This window comes from Anomaloglossus baeobatrachus, chromosome 5, assembly GCF_048569485.1.
Source record: "Anomaloglossus baeobatrachus isolate aAnoBae1 chromosome 5, aAnoBae1.hap1, whole genome shotgun sequence".
In the NCBI taxonomy this organism is placed as follows: domain Eukaryota; kingdom Metazoa; phylum Chordata; class Amphibia; order Anura; family Aromobatidae; genus Anomaloglossus; species Anomaloglossus baeobatrachus.
In genome coordinates, this window is record NC_134357.1 from 287,021,728 (window position 1) to 287,048,774 (window position 27,047).

Genomic DNA, 27,047 nt, shown 5'->3' on the forward strand with positions numbered 1-27,047 from the left:
GGCAAAGAACAATCTTGTGACGATTAGCAAATTAGGTAAATCAGTGAGTTTTCAGAAATACCTGGACTGTGTCAGTATGGAATCGAGGAAGCATTTGCAGCAACATGGTTCGTGGGGTCTAGATGTGCTGGTTTAAGGTTGCAGTCTCTTTGGGTGTGTGGGTTTGAATCCCGCTGGTGCCACTCTTACTACCTCGGAGGTTTTCAAATTCTTATCTCATGTAGCGTAATGATTTGCTTACTTTTTACTGAGCTTATCCTTTAATCTTTTCATATGATACTTGTATATTTTGATGTTTAGGAAAAGACAATTCTCAGAATTATTGCTTTGTCTTTTTGGAGAGTGATATGCCCATTACCACACATACACTACTTTAAAATGAAATCAGCTATACTTGCCTTACTCCAAGGAAGTTGACACGGCTGTCATCCAGGTAGCATGGCCGAGCGGTCTAAGGCGCTGGATTAAGGCTCCAGTCTCTTTGGAGGCGTGGGTTCAAATCCCACTGCTGCCAGCTTTTGCAGTCAGGAAGTTCATGAAAAGTCGAATTTAATAGTAGATTGGGTTGTGCAAAGAACAATCTTGTGATGATGATCAAATTAGGTAAATCAGTGAGTTTTCAGAAATACCTGAACAGTTTTGCTATTTAATGGAGCAAGCATTTGCAGTGTCATGGTCGTGGAGTCTAGATGTGCTGGATTAAGGCTGCAGTCTCTTTGGGTGTGTGGGCTTGAATCCCTCTGCTGCCACCTCCACTACCTCTGAGGTTTTCAAATTCTTATCTCATGTAGCTTAATGATTTGCTTACTTTTAAATGAGCTTATCCTTTAATCTTTTCATATGATACTTGTACATTTTGATGTTTAGGAAAAGACAATTCTCAGAATTATTGCTTTGTCCTGTTGGAGAGAGATATGCCCGTTAGCACACATACACTACTTTAAAATAAAATCAGCTATACTTCCCTTACTCCAAGGACATTTTATCGCTTTTCACCCAGGTAGCATGGCCGAGCGGTCTAAGGCGCTGGATTTAGGCTCCAGTCTCTTTGGAGGCGTGGGTTCAAATCCCACTGCTGCCAGCTTTTAGTGTTGGGCAAAGAACAATCTTGTGACGATTAGCAAATTAGGTAAATCAGTGAGTTTTCAGAAATACCTGGACTGTGTCAGTATGGAATCGAGGAAGCATTTGCAGCAACATGGTTCGTGGGGTCTAGATGTGCTGGTTTAAGGTTGCAGTCTCTTTGGGTGTGTGGGTTTGAATCCCGCTGGTGCCACTCTTACTACCTCGGAGGTTTTCAAATTCTTATCTCATGTAGCGTAATGATTTGCTTACTTTTTACTGAGCTTATCCTTTAATCTTTTCATATGATACTTGTATATTTTGATGTTTAGGAAAAGACAATTCTCAGAATTATTGCTTTGTCTTTTTGGAGAGTGATATGCCCATTACCACACATACACTACTTTAAAATGAAATCAGCTATACTTGCCTTACTCCAAGGAAGTTGACACGGCTGTCATCCAGGTAGCATGGCCGAGCGGTCTAAGGCGCTGGATTAAGGCTCCAGTCTCTTTGGAGGCGTGGGTTCAAATCCCACTGCTGCCAGCTTTTGCAGTCAGGAAGTTCATGAAAAGTCGAATTTAATAGTAGATTGGGTTGTGCAAAGAACAATCTTGTGATGATGATCAAATTAGGTAAATCAGTGAGTTTTCAGAAATACCTGAACAGTTTTGCTATTTAATGGAGCAAGCATTTGCAGTGTCATGGTCGTGGAGTCTAGATGTGCTGGATTAAGGCTGCAGTCTCTTTGGGTGTGTGGGCTTGAATCCCTCTGCTGCCACCTCCACTACCTCTGAGGTTTTCAAATTCTTATCTCATGTAGCTTAATGATTTGCTTACTTTTAAATGAGCTTATCCTTTAATCTTTTCATATGATACTTGTACATTTTGATGTTTAGGAAAAGACAATTCTCAGAATTATTGCTTTGTCCTGTTGGAGAGAGATATGCCCGTTAGCACACATACACTACTTTAAAATAAAATCAGCTATACTTCCCTTACTCCAAGGACATTTTATCGCTTTTCACCCAGGTAGCATGGCCGAGCGGTCTAAGGCGCTGGATTTAGGCTCCAGTCTCTTTGGAGGCGTGGGTTCAAATCCCACTGCTGCCAGCTTTTAGTGTTGGGCAAAGAACAATCTTGTGACGATTAGCAAATTAGGTAAATCAGTGAGTTTTCAGAAATACCTTGACTGTGTCAGTATGGAATCGAGGAAGCATTTGCAGCAACATGGTTCGTGGGGTCTAGATGTGCTGGTTTAAGGTTGCAGTCTCTTTGGGTGTGTGGGTTTGAATCCCGCTGGTGCCACTCTTACTACCTCGGAGGTTTTCAAATTCTTATCTCATGTAGCGTAATGATTTGCTTACTTTTTACTGAGCTTATCCTTTAATCTTTTCATATGATACTTGTATATTTTGATGTTTAGGAAAAGACAATTCTCAGAATTATTGCTTTGTCTTTTTGGAGAGTGATATGCCCATTACCACACATACACTACTTTAAAATGAAATCAGCTATACTTGCCTTACTCCAAGGAAGTTGACACGGCTGTCATCCAGGTAGCATGGCCGAGCGGTCTAAGGCGCTGGATTAAGGCTCCAGTCTCTTTGGAGGCGTGGGTTCAAATCCCACTGCTGCCAGCTTTTGCAGTCAGGAAGTTCATGAAAAGTCGAATTTAATAGTAGATTGGGTTGTGCAAAGAACAATCTTGTGATGATGATCAAATTAGGTAAATCAGTGAGTTTTCAGAAATACCTGAACAGTTTTGCTATTTAATGGAGCAAGCATTTGCAGTGTCATGGTCGTGGAGTCTAGATGTGCTGGATTAAGGCTGCAGTCTCTTTGGGTGTGTGGGCTTGAATCCCTCTGCTGCCACCTCCACTACCTCTGAGGTTTTCAAATTCTTATCTCATGTAGCTTAATGATTTGCTTACTTTTAAATGAGCTTATCCTTTAATCTTTTCATATGATACTTGTACATTTTGATGTTTAGGAAAAGACAATTCTCAGAATTATTGCTTTGTCCTGTTGGAGAGAGATATGCCCGTTAGCACACATACACTACTTTAAAATAAAATCAGCTATACTTCCCTTACTCCAAGGACATTTTATCGCTTTTCACCCAGGTAGCATGGCCGAGCGGTCTAAGGCGCTGGATTTAGGCTCCAGTCTCTTTGGAGGCGTGGGTTCAAATCCCACTGCTGCCAGCTTTTAGTGTTGGGCAAAGAACAATCTTGTGACGATTAGCAAATTAGGTAAATCAGTGAGTTTTCAGAAATACCTGGACTGTGTCAGTATGGAATCGAGGAAGCATTTGCAGCAACATGGTTCGTGGGGTCTAGATGTGCTGGTTTAAGGTTGCAGTCTCTTTGGGTGTGTGGGTTTGAATCCCGCTGGTGCCACTCTTACTACCTCGGAGGTTTTCAAATTCTTATCTCATGTAGCGTAATGATTTGCTTACTTTTTACTGAGCTTATCCTTTAATCTTTTCATATGATACTTGTATATTTTGATGTTTAGGAAAAGACAATTCTCAGAATTATTGCTTTGTCTTTTTGGAGAGTGATATGCCCATTACCACACATACACTACTTTAAAATGAAATCAGCTATACTTGCCTTACTCCAAGGAAGTTGACACGGCTGTCATCCAGGTAGCATGGCCGAGCGGTCTAAGGCGCTGGATTAAGGCTCCAGTCTCTTTGGAGGCGTGGGTTCAAATCCCACTGCTGCCAGCTTTTGCAGTCAGGAAGTTCATGAAAAGTCGAATTTAATAGTAGATTGGGTTGTGCAAAGAACAATCTTGTGATGATGATCAAATTAGGTAAATCAGTGAGTTTTCAGAAATACCTGAACAGTTTTGCTATTTAATGGAGCAAGCATTTGCAGTGTCATGGTCGTGGAGTCTAGATGTGCTGGATTAAGGCTGCAGTCTCTTTGGGTGTGTGGGCTTGAATCCCTCTGCTGCCACCTCCACTACCTCTGAGGTTTTCAAATTCTTATCTCATGTAGCTTAATGATTTGCTTACTTTTAAATGAGCTTATCCTTTAATCTTTTCATATGATACTTGTACATTTTGATGTTTAGGAAAAGACAATTCTCAGAATTATTGCTTTGTCCTGTTGGAGAGAGATATGCCCGTTAGCACACATACACTACTTTAAAATAAAATCAGCTATACTTCCCTTACTCCAAGGACATTTTATCGCTTTTCACCCAGGTAGCATGGCCGAGCGGTCTAAGGCGCTGGATTTAGGCTCCAGTCTCTTTGGAGGCGTGGGTTCAAATCCCACTGCTGCCAGCTTTTAGTGTTGGGCAAAGAACAATCTTGTGACGATTAGCAAATTAGGTAAATCAGTGAGTTTTCAGAAATACCTGGACTGTGTCAGTATGGAATCGAGGAAGCATTTGCAGCAACATGGTTCGTGGGGTCTAGATGTGCTGGTTTAAGGTTGCAGTCTCTTTGGGTGTGTGGGTTTGAATCCCGCTGGTGCCACTCTTACTACCTCGGAGGTTTTCAATTTCTTATCTCATGTAGCGTAATGATTTGCTTACTTTTTACTGAGCTTATCCTTTAATCTTTTCATATGATACTTGTATATTTTGATGTTTAGGAAAAGACAATTCTCAGAATTATTGCTTTGTCTTTTTGGAGAGTGATATGCCCATTACCACACATACACTACTTTAAAATGAAATCAGCTATACTTGCCTTACTCCAAGGAAGTTGACACGGCTGTCATCCAGGTAGCATGGCCGAGCGGTCTAAGGCGCTGGATTAAGGCTCCAGTCTCTTTGGAGGCGTGGGTTCAAATCCCACTGCTGCCAGCTTTTGCAGTCAGGAAGTTCATGAAAAGTCGAATTTAATAGTAGATTGGGTTGTGCAAAGAACAATCTTGTGATGATGATCAAATTAGGTAAATCAGTGAGTTTTCAGAAATACCTGAACAGTTTTGCTATTTAATGGAGCAAGCATTTGCAGTGTCATGGTCGTGGAGTCTAGATGTGCTGGATTAAGGCTGCAGTCTCTTTGGGTGTGTGGGCTTGAATCCCTCTGCTGCCACCTCCACTACCTCTGAGGTTTTCAAATTCTTATCTCATGTAGCTTAATGATTTGCTTACTTTTAAATGAGCTTATCCTTTAATCTTTTCATATGATACTTGTACATTTTGATGTTTAGGAAAAGACAATTCTCAGAATTATTGCTTTGTCCTGTTGGAGAGAGATATGCCCGTTAGCACACATACACTACTTTAAAATAAAATCAGCTATACTTCCCTTACTCCAAGGACATTTTATCGCTTTTCACCCAGGTAGCATGGCCGAGCGGTCTAAGGCGCTGGATTTAGGCTCCAGTCTCTTTGGAGGCGTGGGTTCAAATCCCACTGCTGCCAGCTTTTAGTGTTGGGCAAAGAACAATCTTGTGACGATTAGCAAATTAGGTAAATCAGTGAGTTTTCAGAAATACCTGGACTGTGTCAGTATGGAATCGAGGAAGCATTTGCAGCAACATGGTTCGTGGGGTCTAGATGTGCTGGTTTAAGGTTGCAGTCTCTTTGGGTGTGTGGGTTTGAATCCCGCTGGTGCCACTCTTACTACCTCGGAGGTTTTCAAATTCTTATCTCATGTAGCGTAATGATTTGCTTACTTTTTACTGAGCTTATCCTTTAATCTTTTCATATGATACTTGTATATTTTGATGTTTAGGAAAAGACAATTCTCAGAATTATTGCTTTGTCTTTTTGGAGAGTGATATGCCCATTACCACACATACACTACTTTAAAATGAAATCAGCTATACTTGCCTTACTCCAAGGAAGTTGACACGGCTGTCATCCAGGTAGCATGGCCGAGCGGTCTAAGGCGCTGGATTAAGGCTCCAGTCTCTTTGGAGGCGTGGGTTCAAATCCCACTGCTGCCAGCTTTTGCAGTCAGGAAGTTCATGAAAAGTCGAATTTAATAGTAGATTGGGTTGTGCAAAGAACAATCTTGTGATGATGATCAAATTAGGTAAATCAGTGAGTTTTCAGAAATACCTGAACAGTTTTGCTATTTAATGGAGCAAGCATTTGCAGTGTCATGGTCGTGGAGTCTAGATGTGCTGGATTAAGGCTGCAGTCTCTTTGGGTGTGTGGGCTTGAATCCCTCTGCTGCCACCTCCACTACCTCTGAGGTTTTCAAATTCTTATCTCATGTAGCTTAATGATTTGCTTACTTTTAAATGAGCTTATCCTTTAATCTTTTCATATGATACTTGTACATTTTGATGTTTAGGAAAAGACAATTCTCAGAATTATTGCTTTGTCCTGTTGGAGAGAGATATGCCCGTTAGCACACATACACTACTTTAAAATAAAATCAGCTATACTTCCCTTACTCCAAGGACATTTTATCGCTTTTCACCCAGGTAGCATGGCCGAGCGGTCTAAGGCGCTGGATTTAGGCTCCAGTCTCTTTGGAGGCGTGGGTTCAAATCCCACTGCTGCCAGCTTTTAGTGTTGGGCAAAGAACAATCTTGTGACGATTAGCAAATTAGGTAAATCAGTGAGTTTTCAGAAATACCTGGACTGTGTCAGTATGGAATCGAGGAAGCATTTGCAGCAACATGGTTCGTGGGGTCTAGATGTGCTGGTTTAAGGTTGCAGTCTCTTTGGGTGTGTGGGTTTGAATCCCGCTGGTGCCACTCTTACTACCTCGGAGGTTTTCAAATTCTTATCTCATGTAGCGTAATGATTTGCTTACTTTTTACTGAGCTTATCCTTTAATCTTTTCATATGATACTTGTATATTTTGATGTTTAGGAAAAGACAATTCTCAGAATTATTGCTTTGTCTTTTTGGAGAGTGATATGCCCATTACCACACATACACTACTTTAAAATGAAATCAGCTATACTTGCCTTACTCCAAGGAAGTTGACACGGCTGTCATCCAGGTAGCATGGCCGAGCGGTCTAAGGCGCTGGATTAAGGCTCCAGTCTCTTTGGAGGCGTGGGTTCAAATCCCACTGCTGCCAGCTTTTGCAGTCAGGAAGTTCATGAAAAGTCGAATTTAATAGTAGATTGGGTTGTGCAAAGAACAATCTTGTGATGATGATCAAATTAGGTAAATCAGTGAGTTTTCAGAAATACCTGAACAGTTTTGCTATTTAATGGAGCAAGCATTTGCAGTGTCATGGTCGTGGAGTCTAGATGTGCTGGATTAAGGCTGCAGTCTCTTTGGGTGTGTGGGCTTGAATCCCTCTGCTGCCACCTCCACTACCTCTGAGGTTTTCAAATTCTTATCTCATGTAGCTTAATGATTTGCTTACTTTTAAATGAGCTTATCCTTTAATCTTTTCATATGATACTTGTACATTTTGATGTTTAGGAAAAGACAATTCTCAGAATTATTGCTTTGTCCTGTTGGAGAGAGATATGCCCGTTAGCACACATACACTACTTTAAAATAAAATCAGCTATACTTCCCTTACTCCAAGGACATTTTATCGCTTTTCACCCAGGTAGCATGGCCGAGCGGTCTAAGGCGCTGGATTTAGGCTCCAGTCTCTTTGGAGGCGTGGGTTCAAATCCCACTGCTGCCAGCTTTTAGTGTTGGGCAAAGAACAATCTTGTGACGATTAGCAAATTAGGTAAATCAGTGAGTTTTCAGAAATACCTGGACTGTGTCAGTATGGAATCGAGGAAGCATTTGCAGCAACATGGTTCGTGGGGTCTAGATGTGCTGGTTTAAGGTTGCAGTCTCTTTGGGTGTGTGGGTTTGAATCCCGCTGGTGCCACTCTTACTACCTCGGAGGTTTTCAAATTCTTATCTCATGTAGCGTAATGATTTGCTTACTTTTTACTGAGCTTATCCTTTAATCTTTTCATATGATACTTGTATATTTTGATGTTTAGGAAAAGACAATTCTCAGAATTATTGCTTTGTCTTTTTGGAGAGTGATATGCCCATTACCACACATACACTACTTTAAAATGAAATCAGCTATACTTGCCTTACTCCAAGGAAGTTGACACGGCTGTCATCCAGGTAGCATGGCCGAGCGGTCTAAGGCGCTGGATTAAGGCTCCAGTCTCTTTGGAGGCGTGGGTTCAAATCCCACTGCTGCCAGCTTTTGCAGTCAGGAAGTTCATGAAAAGTCAAATTTAATAGTAGATTGGGTTGTGCAAAGAACAATCTTGTGATGATGATCAAATTAGGTAAATCAGTGAGTTTTCAGAAATACCTGAACAGTTTTGCTATTTAATGGAGCAAGCATTTGCAGTGTCATGGTCGTGGAGTCTAGATGTGCTGGATTAAGGCTGCAGTCTCTTTGGGTGTGTGGGCTTGAATCCCTCTGCTGCCACCTCCACTACCTCTGAGGTTTTCAAATTCTTATCTCATGTAGCTTAATGATTTGCTTACTTTTAAATGAGCTTATCCTTTAATCTTTTCATATGATACTTGTACATTTTGATGTTTAGGAAAAGACAATTCTCAGAATTATTGCTTTGTCCTGTTGGAGAGAGATATGCCCGTTAGCACACATACACTACTTTAAAATAAAATCAGCTATACTTCCCTTACTCCAAGGACATTTTATCGCTTTTCACCCAGGTAGCATGGCCGAGCGGTCTAAGGCGCTGGATTTAGGCTCCAGTCTCTTTGGAGGCGTGGGTTCAAATCCCACTGCTGCCAGCTTTTAGTGTTGGGCAAAGAACAATCTTGTGACGATTAGCAAATTAGGTAAATCAGTGAGTTTTCAGAAATACCTTGACTGTGTCAGTATGGAATCGAGGAAGCATTTGCAGCAACATGGTTCGTGGGGTCTAGATGTGCTGGTTTAAGGTTGCAGTCTCTTTGGGTGTGTGGGTTTGAATCCCGCTGGTGCCACTCTTACTACCTCGGAGGTTTTCAAATTCTTATCTCATGTAGCGTAATGATTTGCTTACTTTTTACTGAGCTTATCCTTTAATCTTTTCATATGATACTTGTATATTGTGATGTTTAGGAAAAGACAATTCTCAGAATTATTGCTTTGTCTTTTTGGAGAGTGATATGCCCATTACCACACATACACTACTTTAAAATGAAATCAGCTATACTTGCCTTACTCCAAGGAAGTTGACACGGCTGTCATCCAGGTAGCATGGCCGAGCGGTCTAAGGCGCTGGATTAAGGCTCCAGTCTCTTTGGAGGCGTGGGTTCAAATCCCACTGCTGCCAGCTTTTGCAGTCAGGAAGTTCATGAAAAGTCGAATTTAATAGTAGATTGGGTTGTGCAAAGAACAATCTTGTGATGATGATCAAATTAGGTAAATCAGTGAGTTTTCAGAAATACCTGAACAGTTTTGCTATTTAATGGAGCAAGCATTTGCAGTGTCATGGTCGTGGAGTCTAGATGTGCTGGATTAAGGCTGCAGTCTCTTTGGGTGTGTGGGCTTGAATCCCTCTGCTGCCACCTCCACTACCTCTGAGGTTTTCAAATTCTTATCTCATGTAGCTTAATGATTTGCTTACTTTTAAATGAGCTTATCCTTTAATCTTTTCATATGATACTTGTACATTTTGATGTTTAGGAAAAGACAATTCTCAGAATTATTGCTTTGTCCTGTTGGAGAGAGATATGCCCGTTAGCACACATACACTACTTTAAAATAAAATCAGCTATACTTCCCTTACTCCAAGGACATTTTATCGCTTTTCACCCAGGTAGCATGGCCGAGCGGTCTAAGGCGCTGGATTTAGGCTCCAGTCTCTTTGGAGGCGTGGGTTCAAATCCCACTGCTGCCAGCTTTTAGTGTTGGGCAAAGAACAATCTTGTGACGATTAGCAAATTAGGTAAATCAGTGAGTTTTCAGAAATACCTTGACTGTGTCAGTATGGAATCGAGGAAGCATTTGCAGCAACATGGTTCGTGGGTTCTAGATGTGCTGGTTTAAGGTTGCAGTCTCTTTGGGTGTGTGGGTTTGAATCCCGCTGGTGCCACTCTTACTACCTCGGAGGTTTTCAAATTCTTATCTCATGTAGCGTAATGATTTGCTTACTTTTTACTGAGCTTATCCTTTAATCTTTTCATATGATACTTGTATATTGTGATGTTTAGGAAAAGACAATTCTCAGAATTATTGCTTTGTCTTTTTGGAGAGTGATATGCCCATTACCACACATACACTACTTTAAAATGAAATCAGCTATACTTGCCTTACTCCAAGGAAGTTGACACGGCTGTCATCCAGGTAGCATGGCCGAGCGGTCTAAGGCGCTGGATTAAGGCTCCAGTCTCTTTGGAGGCGTGGGTTCAAATCCCACTGCTGCCAGCTTTTGCAGTCAGGAAGTTCATGAAAAGTCGAATTTAATAGTAGATTGGGTTGTGCAAAGAACAATCTTGTGATGATGATCAAATTAGGTAAATCAGTGAGTTTTCAGAAATACCTGAACAGTTTTGCTATTTAATGGAGCAAGCATTTGCAGTGTCATGGTCGTGGAGTCTAGATGTGCTGGATTAAGGCTGCAGTCTCTTTGGGTGTGTGGGCTTGAATCCCTCTGCTGCCACCTCCACTACCTCTGAGGTTTTCAAATTCTTATCTCATGTAGCTTAATGATTTGCTTACTTTTAAATGAGCTTATCCTTTAATCTTTTCATATGATACTTGTACATTTTGATGTTTAGGAAAAGACAATTCTCAGAATTATTGCTTTGTCCTGTTGGAGAGAGATATGCCCGTTAGCACACATACACTACTTTAAAATAAAATCAGCTATACTTCCCTTACTCCAAGGACATTTTATCGCTTTTCACCCAGGTAGCATGGCCGAGCGGTCTAAGGCGCTGGATTTAGGCTCCAGTCTCTTTGGAGGCGTGGGTTCAAATCCCACTGCTGCCAGCTTTTAGTGTTGGGCAAAGAACAATCTTGTGACGATTAGCAAATTAGGTAAATCAGTGAGTTTTCAGAAATACCTTGACTGTGTCAGTATGGAATCGAGGAAGCATTTGCAGCAACATGGTTCGTGGGGTCTAGATGTGCTGGTTTAAGGTTGCAGTCTCTTTGGGTGTGTGGGTTTGAATCCCGCTGGTGCCACTCTTACTACCTCGGAGGTTTTCAAATTCTTATCTCATGTAGCGTAATGATTTGCTTACTTTTTACTGAGCTTATCCTTTAATCTTTTCATATGATACTTGTATATTGTGATGTTTAGGAAAAGACAATTCTCAGAATTATTGCTTTGTCTTTTTGGAGAGTGATATGCCCATTACCACACATACACTACTTTAAAATGAAATCAGCTATACTTGCCTTACTCCAAGGAAGTTGACACGGCTGTCATCCAGGTAGCATGGCCGAGCGGTCTAAGGCGCTGGATTAAGGCTCCAGTCTCTTTGGAGGCGTGGGTTCAAATCCCACTGCTGCCAGCTTTTGCAGTCAGGAAGTTCATGAAAAGTCGAATTTAATAGTAGATTGGGTTGTGCAAAGAACAATCTTGTGATGATGATCAAATTAGGTAAATCAGTGAGTTTTCAGAAATACCTGAACAGTTTTGCTATTTAATGGAGCAAGCATTTGCAGTGTCATGGTCGTGGAGTCTAGATGTGCTGGATTAAGGCTGCAGTCTCTTTGGGTGTGTGGGCTTGAATCCCTCTGCTGCCACCTCCACTACCTCTGAGGTTTTCAAATTCTTATCTCATGTAGCTTAATGATTTGCTTACTTTTAAATGAGCTTATCCTTTAATCTTTTCATATGATACTTGTACATTTTGATGTTTAGGAAAAGACAATTCTCAGAATTATTGCTTTGTCCTGTTGGAGAGAGATATGCCCGTTAGCACACATACACTACTTTAAAATAAAATCAGCTATACTTCCCTTACTCCAAGGACATTTTATCGCTTTTCACCCAGGTAGCATGGCCGAGCGGTCTAAGGCGCTGGATTTAGGCTCCAGTCTCTTTGGAGGCGTGGGTTCAAATCCCACTGCTGCCAGCTTTTAGTGTTGGGCAAAGAACAATCTTGTGACGATTAGCAAATTAGGTAAATCAGTGAGTTTTCAGAAATACCTTGACTGTGTCAGTATGGAATCGAGGAAGCATTTGCAGCAACATGGTTCGTGGGGTCTAGATGTGCTGGTTTAAGGTTGCAGTCTCTTTGGGTGTGTGGGTTTGAATCCCGCTGGTGCCACTCTTACTACCTCGGAGGTTTTCAAATTCTTATCTCATGTAGCGTAATGATTTGCTTACTTTTTACTGAGCTTATCCTTTAATCTTTTCATATGATACTTGTATATTGTGATGTTTAGGAAAAGACAATTCTCAGAATTATTGCTTTGTCTTTTTGGAGAGTGATATGCCCATTACCACACATACACTACTTTAAAATGAAATCAGCTATACTTGCCTTACTCCAAGGAAGTTGACACGGCTGTCATCCAGGTAGCATGGCCGAGCGGTCTAAGGCGCTGGATTAAGGCTCCAGTCTCTTTGGAGGCGTGGGTTCAAATCCCACTGCTGCCAGCTTTTGCAGTCAGGAAGTTCATGAAAAGTCGAATTTAATAGTAGATTGGGTTGTGCAAAGAACAATCTTGTGATGATGATCAAATTAGGTAAATCAGTGAGTTTTCAGAAATACCTGAACAGTTTTGCTATTTAATGGAGCAAGCATTTGCAGTGTCATGGTCGTGGAGTCTAGATGTGCTGGATTAAGGCTGCAGTCTCTTTGGGTGTGTGGGCTTGAATCCCTCTGCTGCCACCTCCACTACCTCTGAGGTTTTCAAATTCTTATCTCATGTAGCTTAATGATTTGCTTACTTTTAAATGAGCTTATCCTTTAATCTTTTCATATGATACTTGTACATTTTGATGTTTAGGAAAAGACAATTCTCAGAATTATTGCTTTGTCCTGTTGGAGAGAGATATGCCCGTTAGCACACATACACTACTTTAAAATAAAATCAGCTATACTTCCCTTACTCCAAGGACATTTTATCGCTTTTCACCCAGGTAGCATGGCCGAGCGGTCTAAGGCGCTGGATTTAGGCTCCAGTCTCTTTGGAGGCGTGGGTTCAAATCCCACTGCTGCCAGCTTTTAGTGTTGGGCAAAGAACAATCTTGTGACGATTAGCAAATTAGGTAAATCAGTGAGTTTTCAGAAATACCTTGACTGTGTCAGTATGGAATCGAGGAAGCATTTGCAGCAACATGGTTCGTGGGGTCTAGATGTGCTGGTTTAAGGTTGCAGTCTCTTTGGGTGTGTGGGTTTGAATCCCGCTGGTGCCACTCTTACTACCTCGGAGGTTTTCAAATTCTTATCTCATGTAGCGTAATGATTTGCTTACTTTTTACTGAGCTTATCCTTTAATCTTTTCATATGATACTTGTATATTGTGATGTTTAGGAAAAGACAATTCTCAGAATTATTGCTTTGTCTTTTTGGAGAGTGATATGCCCATTACCACACATACACTACTTTAAAATGAAATCAGCTATACTTGCCTTACTCCAAGGAAGTTGACACGGCTGTCATCCAGGTAGCATGGCCGAGCGGTCTAAGGCGCTGGATTAAGGCTCCAGTCTCTTTGGAGGCGTGGGTTCAAATCCCACTGCTGCCAGCTTTTGCAGTCAGGAAGTTCATGAAAAGTCGAATTTAATAGTAGATTGGGTTGTGCAAAGAACAATCTTGTGATGATGATCAAATTAGGTAAATCAGTGAGTTTTCAGAAATACCTGAACAGTTTTGCTATTTAATGGAGCAAGCATTTGCAGTGTCATGGTCGTGGAGTCTAGATGTGCTGGATTAAGGCTGCAGTCTCTTTGGGTGTGTGGGCTTGAATCCCTCTGCTGCCACCTCCACTACCTCTGAGGTTTTCAAATTCTTATCTCATGTAGCTTAATGATTTGCTTACTTTTAAATGAGCTTATCCTTTAATCTTTTCATATGATACTTGTACATTTTGATGTTTAGGAAAAGACAATTCTCAGAATTATTGCTTTGTCCTGTTGGAGAGAGATATGCCCGTTAGCACACATACACTACTTTAAAATAAAATCAGCTATACTTCCCTTACTCCAAGGACATTTTATCGCTTTTCACCCAGGTAGCATGGCCGAGCGGTCTAAGGCGCTGGATTTAGGCTCCAGTCTCTTTGGAGGCGTGGGTTCAAATCCCACTGCTGCCAGCTTTTAGTGTTGGGCAAAGAACAATCTTGTGACGATTAGCAAATTAGGTAAATCAGTGAGTTTTCAGAAATACCTTGACTGTGTCAGTATGGAATCGAGGAAGCATTTGCAGCAACATGGTTCGTGGGTTCTAGATGTGCTGGTTTAAGGTTGCAGTCTCTTTGGGTGTGTGGGTTTGAATCCCGCTGGTGCCACTCTTACTACCTCGGAGGTTTTCAAATTCTTATCTCATGTAGCGTAATGATTTGCTTACTTTTTACTGAGCTTATCCTTTAATCTTTTCATATGATACTTGTATATTGTGATGTTTAGGAAAAGACAATTCTCAGAATTATTGCTTTGTCTTTTTGGAGAGTGATATGCCCATTACCACACATACACTACTTTAAAATGAAATCAGCTATACTTGCCTTACTCCAAGGAAGTTGACACGGCTGTCATCCAGGTAGCATGGCCGAGCGGTCTAAGGCGCTGGATTAAGGCTCCAGTCTCTTTGGAGGCGTGGGTTCAAATCCCACTGCTGCCAGCTTTTGCAGTCAGGAAGTTCATGAAAAGTCGAATTTAATAGTAGATTGGGTTGTGCAAAGAACAATCTTGTGATGATGATCAAATTAGGTAAATCAGTGAGTTTTCAGAAATACCTGAACAGTTTTGCTATTTAATGGAGCAAGCATTTGCAGTGTCATGGTCGTGGAGTCTAGATGTGCTGGATTAAGGCTGCAGTCTCTTTGGGTGTGTGGGCTTGAATCCCTCTGCTGCCACCTCCACTACCTCTGAGGTTTTCAAATTCTTATCTCATGTAGCTTAATGATTTGCTTACTTTTAAATGAGCTTATCCTTTAATCTTTTCATATGATACTTGTACATTTTGATGTTTAGGAAAAGACAATTCTCAGAATTATTGCTTTGTCCTGTTGGAGAGAGATATGCCCGTTAGCACACATACACTACTTTAAAATAAAATCAGCTATACTTCCCTTACTCCAAGGACATTTTATCGCTTTTCACCCAGGTAGCATGGCCGAGCGGTCTAAGGCGCTGGATTTAGGCTCCAGTCTCTTTGGAGGCGTGGGTTCAAATCCCACTGCTGCCAGCTTTTAGTGTTGGGCAAAGAACAATCTTGTGACGATTAGCAAATTAGGTAAATCAGTGAGTTTTCAGAAATACCTTGACTGTGTCAGTATGGAATCGAGGAAGCATTTGCAGCAACATGGTTCGTGGGGTCTAGATGTGCTGGTTTAAGGTTGCAGTCTCTTTGGGTGTGTGGGTTTGAATCCCGCTGGTGCCACTCTTACTACCTCGGAGGTTTTCAAATTCTTATCTCATGTAGCGTAATGATTTGCTTACTTTTTACTGAGCTTATCCTTTAATCTTTTCATATGATACTTGTATATTGTGATGTTTAGGAAAAGACAATTCTCAGAATTATTGCTTTGTCTTTTTGGAGAGTGATATGCCCATTACCACACATACACTACTTTAAAATGAAATCAGCTATACTTGCCTTACTCCAAGGAAGTTGACACGGCTGTCATCCAGGTAGCATGGCCGAGCGGTCTAAGGCGCTGGATTAAGGCTCCAGTCTCTTTGGAGGCGTGGGTTCAAATCCCACTGCTGCCAGCTTTTGCAGTCAGGAAGTTCATGAAAAGTCGAATTTAATAGTAGATTGGGTTGTGCAAAGAACAATCTTGTGATGATGATCAAATTAGGTAAATCAGTGAGTTTTCAGAAATACCTGAACAGTTTTGCTATTTAATGGAGCAAGCATTTGCAGTGTCATGGTCGTGGAGTCTAGATGTGCTGGATTAAGGCTGCAGTCTCTTTGGGTGTGTGGGCTTGAATCCCTCTGCTGCCACCTCCACTACCTCTGAGGTTTTCAAATTCTTATCTCATGTAGCTTAATGATTTGCTTACTTTTAAATGAGCTTATCCTTTAATCTTTTCATATGATACTTGTACATTTTGATGTTTAGGAAAAGACAATTCTCAGAATTATTGCTTTGTCCTGTTGGAGAGAGATATGCCCGTTAGCACACATACACTACTTTAAAATAAAATCAGCTATACTTCCCTTACTCCAAGGACATTTTATCGCTTTTCACCCAGGTAGCATGGCCGAGCGGTCTAAGGCGCTGGATTTAGGCTCCAGTCTCTTTGGAGGCGTGGGTTCAAATCCCACTGCTGCCAGCTTTTAGTGTTGGGCAAAGAACAATCTTGTGACGATTAGCAAATTAGGTAAATCAGTGAGTTTTCAGAAATACCTTGACTGTGTCAGTATGGAATCGAGGAAGCATTTGCAGCAACATGGTTCGTGGGGTCTAGATGTGCTGGTTTAAGGTTGCAGTCTCTTTGGGTGTGTGGGTTTGAATCCCGCTGGTGCCACTCTTACTACCTCGGAGGTTTTCAAATTCTTATCTCATGTAGCGTAATGATTTGCTTACTTTTTACTGAGCTTATCCTTTAATCTTTTCATATGATACTTGTATATTGTGATGTTTAGGAAAAGACAATTCTCAGAATTATTGCTTTGTCTTTTTGGAGAGTGATATGCCCATTACCACACATACACTACTTTAAAATGAAATCAGCTATACTTGCCTTACTCCAAGGAAGTTGACACGGCTGTCATCCAGGTAGCATGGCCGAGCGGTCTAAGGCGCTGGATTAAGGCTCCAGTCTCTTTGGAGGCGTGGGTTCAAATCCCACTGCTGCCAGCTTTTGCAGTCAGGAAGTTCATGAAAAGTCGAATTTAATAGTAGATTGGGTTGTGCAAAGAACAATCTTGTGATGATGATCAAATTAGGTAAATCAGTGAGTTTTCAGAAATACCTGAACAGTTTTGCTATTTAATGGAGCAAGCATTTGCAGTGTCATGGTCGTGGAGTCTAGATGTGCTGGATTAAGGCTGCAGTCTCTTTGGGTGTGTGGGCTTGAATCCCTCTGCTGCCACCTCCACTACCTCTGAGGTTTTCAAATTCTTATCTCATGTAGCTTAATGATTTGCTTACTTTTAAATGAGCTTATCCTTTAATCTTTTCATATGATACTTGTACATTTTGATGTTTAGGAAAAGACAATTCTCAGAATTATTGCTTTGTCCTGTTGGAGAGAGATATGCCCGTTAGCACACATACACTACTTTAAAATAAAATCAGCTATACTTCCCTTACTCCAAGGACATTTTATCGCTTTTCACCCAGGTAGCATGGCCGAGCGGTCTAAGGCGCTGGATTTAGGCTCCAGTCTCTTTGGAGGCGTGGGTTCAAATCCCACTGCTGCCAGCTTTTAGTGTTGGGCAAAGAACAATCTTGTGACGATTAGCAAATTAGGTAAATCAGTGAGTTTTCAGAAATACCTTGACTGTGTCAGTATGGAATCGAGGAAGCATTTGCAGCAACATGGTTCGTGGGGTCTAGATGTGCTGGTTTAAGGTTGCAGTCTCTTTGGGTGTGTGGGTTTGAATCCCGCTGGTGCCACTCTTACTACCTCGGAGGTTTTCAAATTCTTATCTCATGTAGCGTAATGATTTGCTTACTTTTTACTGAGCTTATCCTTTAATCTTTTCATATGATACTTGTATATTGTGATGTTTAGGAAAAGACAATTCTCAGAATTATTGCTTTGTCTTTTTGGAGAGTGATATGCCCATTACCACACATACACTACTTTAAAATGAAATCAGCTATACTTGCCTTACTCCAAGGAAGTTGACACGGCTGTCATCAAGGTAGCATGGCCGAGCGGTCTAAGGCGCTGGATTAAGGCTCCAGTCTCTTTGGAGGCGTGGGTTCAAATCCCACTGCTGCCAGCTTTTGCAGTCAGGAAGTTCATGAAAAGTCGAATTTAATAGTAGATTGGGTTGTGCAAAGAACAATCTTGTGATGATGATCAAATTAGGTAAATCAGTGAGTTTTCAGAAATACCTGAACAGTTTTGCTATTTAATGGAGCAAGCATTTGCAGTGTCATGGTCGTGGAGTCTAGATGTGCTGGATTAAGGCTGCAGTCTCTTTGGGTGTGTGGGCTTGAATCCCTCTGCTGCCACCTCCACTACCTCTGAGGTTTTCAAATTCTTATCTCATGTAGCTTAATGATTTGCTTACTTTTAAATGAGCTTATCCTTTAATCTTTTCATATGATACTTGTACATTTTGATGTTTAGGAAAAGACAATTCTCAGAATTATTGCTTTGTCCTGTTGGAGAGAGATATGCCCGTTAGCACACATACACTACTTTAAAATAAAATCAGCTATACTTCCCTTACTCCAAGGACATTTTATCGCTTTTCACCCAGGTAGCATGGCCGAGCGGTCTAAGGCGCTGGATTTAGGCTCCAGTCTCTTTGGAGGCGTGGGTTCAAATCCCACTGCTGCCAGCTTTTAGTGTTGGGCAAAGAACAATCTTGTGACGATTAGCAAATTAGGTAAATCAGTGAGTTTTCAGAAATACCTTGACTGTGTCAGTATGGAATCGAGGAAGCATTTGCAGCAACATGGTTCGTGGGGTCTAGATGTGCTGGTTTAAGGTTGCAGTCTCTTTGGGTGTGTGGGTTTGAATCCCGCTGGTGCCACTCTTACTACCTCGGAGGTTTTCAAATTCTTATCTCATGTAGCGTAATGATTTGCTTACTTTTTACTGAGCTTATCCTTTAATCTTTTCATATGATACTTGTATATTGTGATGTTTAGGAAAAGACAATTCTCAGAATTATTGCTTTGTCTTTTTGGAGAGTGATATGCCCATTACCACACATACACTACTTTAAAATGAAATCAGCTATACTTGCCTTACTCCAAGGAAGTTGACACGGCTGTCATCCAGGTAGCATGGCCGAGCGGTCTAAGGCGCTGGATTAAGGCTCCAGTCTCTTTGGAGGCGTGGGTTCAAATCCCACTGCTGCCAGCTTTTGCAGTCAGGAAGTTCATGAAAAGTCGAATTTAATAGTAGATTGGGTTGTGCAAAGAACAATCTTGTGATGATGATCAAATTAGGTAAATCAGTGAGTTTTCATTGTGCTTAGTTTATTACAAGACAGACGGAACGGGAGAATTGTCTTCTAAAAGGTTCTGAACCGTGTGAAAGGTCTTTTTGGCGTTAGTATATAGAACGGTCGGTCCAAGATCATCCTTTTCATGCTGTCTCTTGCTTTACTTAGGCTGTATATCACACCTCACTACCTAAAAAGGTGCTTGGAAATAATTTTTTAAGAAGTAGCATGTTAATCCTAATCATATCAAATGCCGCTCAGCTAATTTCAGTTCTTGTGCACAGCTCCCTCCTGCATAATATCTCTCTTTTCAACCTACTGTAAACTGTCTATTTCTCAGTATATTTCTTCTTTTAACCTCTTTTATACACAGAATCATCCTGCAATGCATCTCTCTTTTCTGTCTCCTCTATATTCTGCAAACTTTGCAGTATATCTCTCCTTTCTGGCCCCTGTATATACAGTATATCTGCCCGTAGATCAACTTTCATCCCCTCTATGTACAGCCACATCCTGCAATATATTTGTCCTTTTGGTTGTTTCTAAAATTCAGGATATATTGTCTTTCTGTAGCTTTTATATAAAGTTCATCTGGCAGTTCATATGTCTATTTTGTTTCCAGTAATCAAGCACACAGCTTTCTTCTGGAATGAGTTCTGCACTCTAATGAAAGAGGCTCCACCACTTTCTTTGAGATTAACTCTCACAGTAGAAGCTTAATTTTAGACAACGCACAGCCATTCAGGCTGAAAACCAAATGAGACTTCATTGTGCAGGCTCAATCTGGGCTCATGGAACTACTGGATGTTTCCAATATTAATTGAAGGGTTAACACATCCTGGAGGTGTGTTTTTAAGAGGGTTGTATGTGCAAAAACAGGCATCAATTTATTAAATATATGTAATCATTATTAGTATAAGGTGTATTTTTGTGTTATTTGGAATCAGGCTCGGTCTCAAATGTGTCCTTTTTCTTTTAATTCACCAATCATTACCAGGTGTGATTGCAATTTGTTAATGTTCCTTACCAAGCTGAGATCCCATGATCCCCATTAGCTTGTCCTCTTGTCTGTCCTATAAATCTTGGCATTCCTAAGGGGTGCACGCGTGTGGGGTGCTGCATGCGTGCATCTTATGTCAAGTGCCATCGTTTGCTAAGTGCTGGGCAGTTATTTCAATGGCAGTTAGTCAGGGCAGGAGTCAGGTAAACTACTCTTTTATATTCTCTGATTCTACTATGCTTTTTATTATCATCTCCACCATCCAATGTGCTTTTACTATCAACTTCCAGCACTGCTTCTCCCCTCCATCACCACTCATGCACAACAGCCTTTCTCCTCTAATCTCCTATGTACAGCTCTCACGTTCTTTTCACCTGCCTTACTAACCTCAGTCCTTCACGCTCAAGGGTCTTTCAGAAAAAGCCATGCCATAACTCCAAATACTATATGCTCTTTCTCTTTTTACTGCTATGTCTTCAAGACAATATCTCTCCTAATCCCGGTCCACCCCATGCCATCTTTACCCCCTTCCCACCTCTCATAGAAATCCTGCTAATCTTATTAACATTGGTTTCACAACATCATCTCCCTCTTTTATTTGTGCTCTGTCGAATCCACGGTCTGTATGTAACAAGCTTACGTACATCTACAACTTCTTTCATAATAACTCTCTTAATCTGCTGGCCCTCACTGAAACCTGGATTCAGGATTCTTACATTGCCTCCCATGCTGCCATTTCACCATTTCACATGCTAGCTTACAATTTTCCCTTTCACCAAGACCTGCAAATAGCCATGGTGGTGGAATTGGCTTACTCCTTTCTCCACAGTGCACTTTCCAGGTCATCCCCCCCAGCTCTATCACTCTCATTCCCCTCTTTTGTCGTCCACACCATCAGGTTCTTTAATCCCCATTCTCTCAGAGTAGCAGTCATATACCGTCCCCCAGGCTCACCCACACTGTTCCTTGACCAGTTTTCAACCTGGCTGCAGCACTTCATGTCCTCAGAATTAGCAACCCTTTTCCTAGGAGACTTTCACAGCCCCAATAACAGCCCCACCTCCTCATCTGTATCCCAGCTTCTATCTCTAACCACCTCCCTTGGCCTCTCACAACTCTTATCCTCTGAGACACATGAAGACAGTAACACCCTTGACCTGGTCTTTGTCCGCCTCTGCTAAATCTCTCACTTTGGAAACTCACCTCTTCCCATCTCTGACCACAACCTCCTCTCCTTCAAGCTCACAAACCCTCCCCCATGACAGCACAATCCCACCTATCACACATTCAGAAACCTACAGGCCATCGACCCTCAGACACTTACAGACTCTCACTGTCCCCTATCTCCTCACTTTCATGTACTGATCTGGCTGTAAACCACTATAATGACACACTCAGAAGAACCGTAGACCAAGTGCCACCCCTCACCTTCAGAAAGACCAAACAGACAGTAAAACAACCCTGGTTCACATCGCAAACTCAATTTCTCCAGCGATGCTCTAAGAGTGCTGAATGCCTATGGAGGAAAACCTACACACCAGAAAACTTCATCCACTACAAATTCATGTTAAGAACCTACAACACTGCTCTTCATCTCGCCAAACATACCTACTTCACCACCCTGATCTCCTTACTACACAGCTATCCAAAAAAGTTCTTCGACACATTTCACTCCATTTTCAGTCCCAAAACACAGATCCCTATCACAGCCCTTCATGCTGATGACCTGGTCTCATATTTCACAGAGAAAATAAAAAACATTCGACGAGAGATCAGCTCCCAGCCACCAAGCGTCGAGATACCCGTCCCTCCCCATATCCCGTCAAGCTCACTTTCCACATTTGACCCAGTCACAGAGGAATAAACCTCCAGGCTCCTCTCTTCTTCTCGTGTTACCACTTGCACTACTGATCCCTTCCCCTCACACCTACTCCAGTCCCTCTCTCCAATCGTCACTACTCAACCAACTAAAATCTTTTATCTCTCTCTCCTCTGGTATCTAACCCTCCTCCCTTAAACACTCTATCATTACTACATTATTAAAAAAAAAACTTCTCTTGACCCATCTTGTGCAAACAACTACAGACCAGTCTCTAATCTCACTTTCATGTCCAAACTCTTGGAGCACCTGGTCTTTTCCAGCCTTACCCATTGCCTCTCATCTCAGTCTCTTCTGGATCCTTTACAGTCTGGCTTCTGCCCCCTACACTCAACAGAAACTGCCCTTGTCAAAGTGAACAATGACCTATTGACAGCAAAACGTAATGGTGACCACTCTCTGCTTATTCTTCTTGACCTCTCTGCAGCCATAAACACTGTTGACCACCATCTCCTTCTCTCTATGCTCCACTCCATTGGTCTAAAGGACACTGTGATCTCCTAGTTCTCCTCCTATCTTTCTCGCCGCTCATTCAGCGCATGATTTGCTAGCTACACATCTTCTCCTCTTCCTCTCACTGTTGGGGGTCCCTCAAGGTTCAGTCCTCAGCCCTCCTCTTTTCTCCCTCTACACTGCCCAATTGGAAAGACCATCAGTAGATTTGGGTTCCAGTACCATCTTTATGCTGATGACACACAACTATACACCTCATCTCCGGACGTCACCCCTGCTGTACTACAGAACACCAGTGACTGTTTGACTGCAGTTTGCAACATCTTGTCTGCTCTCTATCTGAAACTTAACCCTTCTAAAACTGAACTTCTATTCCCTCCGTCTTCTAACCTTCCAAAACCCAACATCTCCCTCTGTGTGTATGGCACCGCGATAACTTCTAGGCAGTAGTGATGAGCGATCCCCCCTATGGTCAGGGTCGGGGAGCCTTTCCCGTTTGTTTTGTAAAGATCAGGATCGAGATAACACGATCTTGTGTCCGATCACCGAACTTGGACTTTACAGTTATTTGATGGGGCAGGGGGGGGGCTGTAAAATAAAGAATATAGTTAATAATAAACATTGTCATTATACTTACAGGTCCCGTGACTTGTCCTGCTGTCTCTTGGCCGCTGCTTCCGTGTCCGCTCATTGCTGTGCCCTCCCAGTAACCACCGCTGACTAAAAGGACCTTCTGTGACATCATAACCATGTGACCAGTCAAGTGTGAATATTGTATTACCTCATTGGCTACAGACTGGTCACATGGCTATGATGTCTCACAGGTCCTATTATCTGAACTTGGATTGTCACTGTGCGACTGTCGCATCACAGTACACACTCTTCTGACAGCAGTGGGTCAGCTGCATATATTTCCATGCAGCTGATGCGCTCCTGTCCAGAGAGTGTCAGGTACGAGACTGCACGAGTCATACCCTCAATTTCAGCCTGCTTGATGTAGCACAGCTGACATGGCTCTCTGTGCTTCTCCCTTTGTACAAACTGTGTCTCTACAGAGTGATGAAACTGACAATGCTCTACCTGTGTATTACGTACGACTAAGATTTTTTTTAAAATAAAGATGGAGTCTCTAAATTTTCTTTTGTTTTATTTCTAATAAAAAAAATTTTTCTGTGTTGTGTTTTTTTTTTTACTGTTTACTAGAAATGCATGGTGGCCATGTCTAATGTGGCGTGACACCATGAATTTCGGGCTTAGTAATATTTCAGAATACAAAGCTGGTATTAACCCCTTTATTACCCAGTGTGCAACCCGGCATCAGGGCCACTGCACGAGCCGGGTGTTTTTTTTTTTTTTTTTAATTCTTTATTTAACAGCAAACCTGAAAACAATCCAGACTGACAGTTTGTGTATTACAACCGGTATAAACGAATAAGACATCTACTAATGAATTACAAGTGGAAGGCACCACACTATGAGCCCTCCATGTTGACCTCATTTTCAACAAATCAAGGGGATCTCAGATCAAACAGAAGAACAGAAAAGAAAAGACTAAGACCTAGAAGAGTATTAACAGAGAAAGAGTAGAAAAAAGGAAGGGATGGATGGAACACCAAGAATGAGGGGATGAGGGGAGATTAATACATACAAAAATGGTAGGGGGAACACAAAGCAGGAATCCACTCGAGGCCGGACCTGTGTTCTCCTCCAAACCCCGAGGAGCTCACCCTCAATTGGGGGGTATCCATGTGCCTTAATCATTGGAATATTTAAACTTGATCCAATAATACCATGTCTTGTAAAAGGCATCATTAGTGTCATGGAGTGACGCCGTCAAATCCTCCATATATATACATCAGGTCATTCACCCTGCTTGTCCACATAGCTAACCTCGGGGGGCAGAGGGCCTCCAACCCAGAGGGATACACGTGCTGGCAGCCATCACCATGAAGCTCAACAGAGACCTCTTATACTGACGGACAGAGGACTAAGGAAGTTGGAGCAAGAAAAGCTCTGGGCCCAAGGCCTGTGCAGGTCCAAATCACCCACCTGATCACCCCCTTCACTCCCTCCCAAAACTGCTATAGCACCAAGCATGTCAAAAAAATATGCAGGAAGTCTCCCTCCTCCACTCCACACCTTACTCCTCTGCTTGGCAGAGAGCAAAAGGCCCAGATCCCTCTACCACAGCAGGAGGTATCTAGGGGTAGACGAGTCAGTAGAATTTATTATCATGGAATGAGAGATGGCTAAGAGTGTCTGAGCATTTCCCCCCCCCCCCCAACTTCTCAAATTTGGTTAGAGGGTTAGATAACCGACTAAAGTTGGGTAAAGAGCAAAGGAAATGTTGCAATTGCATAGAGCGCCACATACCCAAAGGGTAAGGGACCAAACAGTTCCTTAGATCCTCCATCATTGGCTAATCCCCCCTGCCCTAATTTAGTGACCTCTGAATCTATTACGGGAGATCCACAAGCAGAATACCGGGACAGAAAAACCTGGAGGGAAATCCGGAGAGCCAATGATTGGGGAAAGGCTGGAAGGTATGGGGACCAAGGACTTTCGAACTTCTGTGTAGGAACAGCAGGAAAAAGTGGCATTAATTGTGGGGTAAGTCTTAAGATCTTTGCCAGAGGGAAGGAGCACTCAGGAGAGCGCAGCCAGCAGGGCAACCAAAAAACCCAAGGTTTGACCGCAGAGTGCCTGCACCAATCCACTACTCTGGCCAGGTGAGCAGCCACGTAATATGATTTAAAATCTGGAAGACCCACACCTCTTCGAGCCTTTGGTCTATACAGCAGCAACCTGGAAAATCTCGCTGGGTCCTCTAATTTGCAAAGAGGAAACTTCCCTAAAAAAGGAAGCTGGGTTTTAATTGGCAGGGTCTGAAGGAGGAATGACAATCGTGGAAAAATGTTCATCTTAAGGATCGCACACCTTCCAAAACACATGAACGTGCTTTTCAACCAAGTTTACAATATTTTTTATTTTCTGAAGAAGAGTGATATAGTTCAGCTTGAATAAGGAGCCGGCATCAGCAGTCAGCTTGAGGCCCAGGTAACGCACAGTGAAACTCAAATGAACCCCGCAACTGCGAGACCATGCCTGACGGAAGATTGACACTCCATGCCTCCGACTTAGACAAATTAATCTTAAAGTTGGACAATCTAGAGTAACGTTTGAGTTCCGACATTAGGCAGGGGAGGGAAACGAGTGGGTTGGTGATAAAAATTAATAAATCGTCCACAAAGGCTGCTATTTTGTGGCTCGTATTGCAAACCTAAAGACCACTGATATCAGGATTTAACCGCACATGCCTCAACAGGGGTTCCAAAGTGAGTATAAATATTAGCAGAGAGAGTGGGCAGCCCTGTCATGTGCCATTAGTGATGGGAAAATTTTCTGATAACACCTCATTTACCCTCATGCACGTTGACAGAGAGCTATAGAATAAACCTATCCATTTGAGCATATTACTACCCAACCCCAGAGAGGCCAGGACCCCATCCAGAAACAGCCAACTGACTCTGTCAAATGCCTTTTCGGCATCTGTGGACAACAACATAAGAGACCTGTTATTCGTTCGGGCTCTGTGGACAAGATTTATGGCCCTCGTAGTGTTGTCTCTTGCCTCCCTGCCCAACATGAAGCCCGTTTCGTTCGGATGAATCACCTTCCCAAGCAGGGGGGCTAAGCAGTCGGCTAGGATCTTAGAAAACAGTTTTAGATCCACATTGAGCAGGGAAATCGGGCGATAACTGGCACAACTAGTGGGATCCTTGCCTTCCCTGTGTATGACCACAATATTAGCCACTAGAGTAATGGAGGGGATGGGCAGGCTAGGATATTATTAAAGGCCGCAAAGAAGTGGGGAGACAAGAGAGATCCCAATTTCTTGAAGTAAAGTTGGGGAAGACCATCAGGACCAGGGGCCTTGCCTGTGGGGGAATTCTTGAGAACCGTGGAAAATTCCGCTTCGGAGATGGGCGCCTCAAGGATTTCTATGTCCTCAGGCTTGAGTCTTGGAAGCCAATATTTACAGACTGACTCTATTGGTATATCCATTAAATGGTTAAATAAAGGCTAAATGCCAAAGAGTTTTACAAATGTAAAAATATTTTTATTACACAATGCGAATCGGAAACACACAGAGGGTTTAAAATCAATACACACAACAAACAACAGGGCAGCTATGCGTGTCAGGATTATGTTCAGCGCCAAAATACCGGCTAAATGATGTTATATTATCAAAAATATCACAGGCGGTGGGAGATGGTACACATGGGGTTAATATAATTGTTTGTATAGGTAAAAAAGGTGTGTACCAAATCCAACCACCAGGGGTCTCAAGATTGGGTCACAGAATTAAATGCAGGACAATACAATAAGACAATCAGTTGCAAGTGTGACAGATATAAATAATACAATTCCAAGAGATGGGATTTACATATATGAATTAATTGTCCTGCTGTGGCATTCACAATAACATAAATTCCCACAACAGAACAGTGTGTATAC

At 42.1% G+C, this 27,047-nt stretch overlaps 35 non-coding genes across 35 annotated transcripts; all 35 read left to right on the forward strand.

The window, feature by feature from the left end:
* Nucleotides 1-432: 432 nt before the first annotated feature.
* Nucleotides 433-514, forward strand: TRNAL-AAG (transfer RNA leucine (anticodon AAG)). Its single transcript has one exon. It is a non-coding gene; the product is annotated as a tRNA-Leu (tRNA).
* Nucleotides 515-999: 485 nt separating this feature from the next.
* Nucleotides 1,000-1,081, forward strand: TRNAL-UAG (transfer RNA leucine (anticodon UAG)). Its single transcript has one exon. It is a non-coding gene; the product is annotated as a tRNA-Leu (tRNA).
* Nucleotides 1,082-1,526: 445 nt separating this feature from the next.
* TRNAL-AAG (transfer RNA leucine (anticodon AAG)) lies at nt 1,527-1,608 on the forward strand. The gene has a single exon. It is a non-coding gene; the product is annotated as a tRNA-Leu (tRNA).
* Nucleotides 1,609-2,093: 485 nt separating this feature from the next.
* TRNAL-UAG (transfer RNA leucine (anticodon UAG)) lies at nt 2,094-2,175 on the forward strand. Its single transcript has one exon. It is a non-coding gene; the product is annotated as a tRNA-Leu (tRNA).
* Nucleotides 2,176-2,620: 445 nt separating this feature from the next.
* TRNAL-AAG (transfer RNA leucine (anticodon AAG)) lies at nt 2,621-2,702 on the forward strand. Its single transcript has one exon. It is a non-coding gene; the product is annotated as a tRNA-Leu (tRNA).
* A 485-nt stretch (nt 2,703-3,187) lies between these two features.
* On the forward strand, nt 3,188-3,269 carry TRNAL-UAG (transfer RNA leucine (anticodon UAG)). Its single transcript has one exon. It is a non-coding gene; the product is annotated as a tRNA-Leu (tRNA).
* A 445-nt stretch (nt 3,270-3,714) lies between these two features.
* TRNAL-AAG (transfer RNA leucine (anticodon AAG)) lies at nt 3,715-3,796 on the forward strand. Its single transcript has one exon. It is a non-coding gene; the product is annotated as a tRNA-Leu (tRNA).
* Nucleotides 3,797-4,281: 485 nt separating this feature from the next.
* On the forward strand, nt 4,282-4,363 carry TRNAL-UAG (transfer RNA leucine (anticodon UAG)). Its single transcript has one exon. It is a non-coding gene; the product is annotated as a tRNA-Leu (tRNA).
* A 445-nt stretch (nt 4,364-4,808) lies between these two features.
* Nucleotides 4,809-4,890, forward strand: TRNAL-AAG (transfer RNA leucine (anticodon AAG)). The gene has a single exon. It is a non-coding gene; the product is annotated as a tRNA-Leu (tRNA).
* A 485-nt stretch (nt 4,891-5,375) lies between these two features.
* Nucleotides 5,376-5,457, forward strand: TRNAL-UAG (transfer RNA leucine (anticodon UAG)). Its single transcript has one exon. It is a non-coding gene; the product is annotated as a tRNA-Leu (tRNA).
* Nucleotides 5,458-5,902: 445 nt separating this feature from the next.
* Nucleotides 5,903-5,984, forward strand: TRNAL-AAG (transfer RNA leucine (anticodon AAG)). Its single transcript has one exon. It is a non-coding gene; the product is annotated as a tRNA-Leu (tRNA).
* A 485-nt stretch (nt 5,985-6,469) lies between these two features.
* Nucleotides 6,470-6,551, forward strand: TRNAL-UAG (transfer RNA leucine (anticodon UAG)). Its single transcript has one exon. It is a non-coding gene; the product is annotated as a tRNA-Leu (tRNA).
* Nucleotides 6,552-6,996: 445 nt separating this feature from the next.
* Nucleotides 6,997-7,078, forward strand: TRNAL-AAG (transfer RNA leucine (anticodon AAG)). Its single transcript has one exon. It is a non-coding gene; the product is annotated as a tRNA-Leu (tRNA).
* Nucleotides 7,079-7,563: 485 nt separating this feature from the next.
* On the forward strand, nt 7,564-7,645 carry TRNAL-UAG (transfer RNA leucine (anticodon UAG)). Its single transcript has one exon. It is a non-coding gene; the product is annotated as a tRNA-Leu (tRNA).
* Nucleotides 7,646-8,090: 445 nt separating this feature from the next.
* TRNAL-AAG (transfer RNA leucine (anticodon AAG)) lies at nt 8,091-8,172 on the forward strand. The gene has a single exon. It is a non-coding gene; the product is annotated as a tRNA-Leu (tRNA).
* A 485-nt stretch (nt 8,173-8,657) lies between these two features.
* TRNAL-UAG (transfer RNA leucine (anticodon UAG)) lies at nt 8,658-8,739 on the forward strand. Its single transcript has one exon. It is a non-coding gene; the product is annotated as a tRNA-Leu (tRNA).
* Nucleotides 8,740-9,184: 445 nt separating this feature from the next.
* On the forward strand, nt 9,185-9,266 carry TRNAL-AAG (transfer RNA leucine (anticodon AAG)). The gene has a single exon. It is a non-coding gene; the product is annotated as a tRNA-Leu (tRNA).
* Nucleotides 9,267-9,751: 485 nt separating this feature from the next.
* On the forward strand, nt 9,752-9,833 carry TRNAL-UAG (transfer RNA leucine (anticodon UAG)). Its single transcript has one exon. It is a non-coding gene; the product is annotated as a tRNA-Leu (tRNA).
* Nucleotides 9,834-10,278: 445 nt separating this feature from the next.
* TRNAL-AAG (transfer RNA leucine (anticodon AAG)) lies at nt 10,279-10,360 on the forward strand. Its single transcript has one exon. It is a non-coding gene; the product is annotated as a tRNA-Leu (tRNA).
* Nucleotides 10,361-10,845: 485 nt separating this feature from the next.
* On the forward strand, nt 10,846-10,927 carry TRNAL-UAG (transfer RNA leucine (anticodon UAG)). Its single transcript has one exon. It is a non-coding gene; the product is annotated as a tRNA-Leu (tRNA).
* A 445-nt stretch (nt 10,928-11,372) lies between these two features.
* Nucleotides 11,373-11,454, forward strand: TRNAL-AAG (transfer RNA leucine (anticodon AAG)). The gene has a single exon. It is a non-coding gene; the product is annotated as a tRNA-Leu (tRNA).
* A 485-nt stretch (nt 11,455-11,939) lies between these two features.
* TRNAL-UAG (transfer RNA leucine (anticodon UAG)) lies at nt 11,940-12,021 on the forward strand. Its single transcript has one exon. It is a non-coding gene; the product is annotated as a tRNA-Leu (tRNA).
* Nucleotides 12,022-12,466: 445 nt separating this feature from the next.
* Nucleotides 12,467-12,548, forward strand: TRNAL-AAG (transfer RNA leucine (anticodon AAG)). The gene has a single exon. It is a non-coding gene; the product is annotated as a tRNA-Leu (tRNA).
* Nucleotides 12,549-13,033: 485 nt separating this feature from the next.
* On the forward strand, nt 13,034-13,115 carry TRNAL-UAG (transfer RNA leucine (anticodon UAG)). Its single transcript has one exon. It is a non-coding gene; the product is annotated as a tRNA-Leu (tRNA).
* Nucleotides 13,116-13,560: 445 nt separating this feature from the next.
* Nucleotides 13,561-13,642, forward strand: TRNAL-AAG (transfer RNA leucine (anticodon AAG)). The gene has a single exon. It is a non-coding gene; the product is annotated as a tRNA-Leu (tRNA).
* A 485-nt stretch (nt 13,643-14,127) lies between these two features.
* Nucleotides 14,128-14,209, forward strand: TRNAL-UAG (transfer RNA leucine (anticodon UAG)). Its single transcript has one exon. It is a non-coding gene; the product is annotated as a tRNA-Leu (tRNA).
* A 445-nt stretch (nt 14,210-14,654) lies between these two features.
* On the forward strand, nt 14,655-14,736 carry TRNAL-AAG (transfer RNA leucine (anticodon AAG)). The gene has a single exon. It is a non-coding gene; the product is annotated as a tRNA-Leu (tRNA).
* A 485-nt stretch (nt 14,737-15,221) lies between these two features.
* Nucleotides 15,222-15,303, forward strand: TRNAL-UAG (transfer RNA leucine (anticodon UAG)). The gene has a single exon. It is a non-coding gene; the product is annotated as a tRNA-Leu (tRNA).
* A 445-nt stretch (nt 15,304-15,748) lies between these two features.
* On the forward strand, nt 15,749-15,830 carry TRNAL-AAG (transfer RNA leucine (anticodon AAG)). Its single transcript has one exon. It is a non-coding gene; the product is annotated as a tRNA-Leu (tRNA).
* A 485-nt stretch (nt 15,831-16,315) lies between these two features.
* TRNAL-UAG (transfer RNA leucine (anticodon UAG)) lies at nt 16,316-16,397 on the forward strand. The gene has a single exon. It is a non-coding gene; the product is annotated as a tRNA-Leu (tRNA).
* Nucleotides 16,398-16,842: 445 nt separating this feature from the next.
* TRNAL-AAG (transfer RNA leucine (anticodon AAG)) lies at nt 16,843-16,924 on the forward strand. Its single transcript has one exon. It is a non-coding gene; the product is annotated as a tRNA-Leu (tRNA).
* A 485-nt stretch (nt 16,925-17,409) lies between these two features.
* TRNAL-UAG (transfer RNA leucine (anticodon UAG)) lies at nt 17,410-17,491 on the forward strand. The gene has a single exon. It is a non-coding gene; the product is annotated as a tRNA-Leu (tRNA).
* A 445-nt stretch (nt 17,492-17,936) lies between these two features.
* Nucleotides 17,937-18,018, forward strand: TRNAL-AAG (transfer RNA leucine (anticodon AAG)). The gene has a single exon. It is a non-coding gene; the product is annotated as a tRNA-Leu (tRNA).
* Nucleotides 18,019-18,503: 485 nt separating this feature from the next.
* Nucleotides 18,504-18,585, forward strand: TRNAL-UAG (transfer RNA leucine (anticodon UAG)). The gene has a single exon. It is a non-coding gene; the product is annotated as a tRNA-Leu (tRNA).
* A 445-nt stretch (nt 18,586-19,030) lies between these two features.
* Nucleotides 19,031-19,112, forward strand: TRNAL-AAG (transfer RNA leucine (anticodon AAG)). The gene has a single exon. It is a non-coding gene; the product is annotated as a tRNA-Leu (tRNA).
* The last annotated feature ends 7,935 nt before the right edge of the window (nt 19,113-27,047 follow it).